This window comes from Psammomys obesus, unplaced genomic scaffold, assembly GCF_907164565.1.
Source record: "Psammomys obesus unplaced genomic scaffold, mPsaObe1.curated_primary_1811, whole genome shotgun sequence".
Taxonomy (NCBI): Eukaryota; Metazoa; Chordata; class Mammalia; order Rodentia; family Muridae; genus Psammomys; species Psammomys obesus.
Window position 1 is genome coordinate 6,910,327 of NW_026590062.1, and position 1,509 is coordinate 6,911,835.

The window sequence follows — 1,509 nt, forward strand, 5'->3', positions numbered from 1 at the left end:
GGGGGGGGGGACTCTGGAACAGCTAAGAAATGTGAAACATGGAGGTCCTGGCCCAGAAACAAACTGAAGTGAAACAAGAACGAAGAAATGGTGAGTTTTTAAAACCCAGGCCCGGAGCTTCTAGAGCCGGAAATGGAAGCCTCACTGGCTAGTCCGTGAGTTTTTAAGACAGATGGCATCTGGCTGCAGCCCCAAATCTGCCTCGTCCTGGCCGTGTGATAATCCCTGTCTGTGCCTCAGTTTCCTTATCTGTAAAACAGGAGTGGTCGATGGCTGTCTCCTAGGGGCTGAGCGTGAGTTAAATGAGAGCAAAGGGAGCAATGACGAGTGGATGTTGATGTATAATTAGTGTTGGGATGAGCTGCCCGGAAGCAAGCACGTGCGCTCTTTGTGGCTCATGGGAAAATGCAAACAAACTAAAACAGGAAGTGTCCCTGCTCCTTCCAGGCAAGGTGCCTGCCCATGCTGGAGGTGGAGGCTGTCCGGACCTGCCTGTGTCCTTGTGGTACAGATTGAGGACTTCATCCAGGCAGGTGGCGTCCATCCCCAGAGGCCATCGTTAAGGATCACAGCAGCAGGACCTCCCCACCCCCACCCTAACATTGCCATAGTCAGCGCAGGATGCCTGCAGTCCGATGTTTGGAAACAATTAGCCTGGTTCACGGTCCAGGCTCATCCGTTAATATGAACACCACTGTGAAGTACAAGGAAGCAGGCACAGGCGGGTGGGAATGAGGTCATTATTGCCTGACTCTGCTCAGATGAGGCTCCCTGAGTTGAGGCTGGCCACACGGGGTTGGGGAGTGCTTCCTCAGTCAGGCAGGTGTGGGCCACTCCTCATGAGGGGCCATGTGGTACCTAAAAGCTCTGGGCAGTACACGGGGCAAAATAGGATCCCTTCTGTGAGCTGGGGTGCTCTCTGGAGCAGGAGCAAGTAAGGGCTCTTTGAAGACCACTTCGAAGACTCAACATACACATGTCGAGAATGGGTGCTAGAGACCAGCAGGCTTCTGCTTGAATCCCCGCTTAGAGATAGCATGCAGATCTCAATGTCTCTGAGCCTCAGAGTTATGTTTTGGTTTTGAGACAACATCTCACTATGAATCCTAGGCTGGCCTCTCACTTAGGCTGGCTTTGAACTCACCATCCCCTTGCCTCAGCCTCCCGAATGCTGGAATTAACAGGCTTTGTCCAACCTCTCCCAGCTCCATGCTTTGGTTTTCACTAAATTCCCACATGGAGTGTTGTCTAAGTAGACAAACACACTTGATGCTATACAAGAACTGGGTCTCTTCAGAACACTGTTCCCTTTTGGGCCAGAGAAAGTAACGGTTGGCTGGTTCTGATGTGAGCCTGCCCTGTGGCTTGTGGCTCCTAGCAGCTGTACACCTGAGATACCAGCTCCCAACTGTCTTCTTGTCCCTGGACTCAGATGCCACACCCATCCTATTCCTTGCACTGTATTCTTCTCACCAACAATGAGTCACTAGGTCCCTTCCACACAAGGGC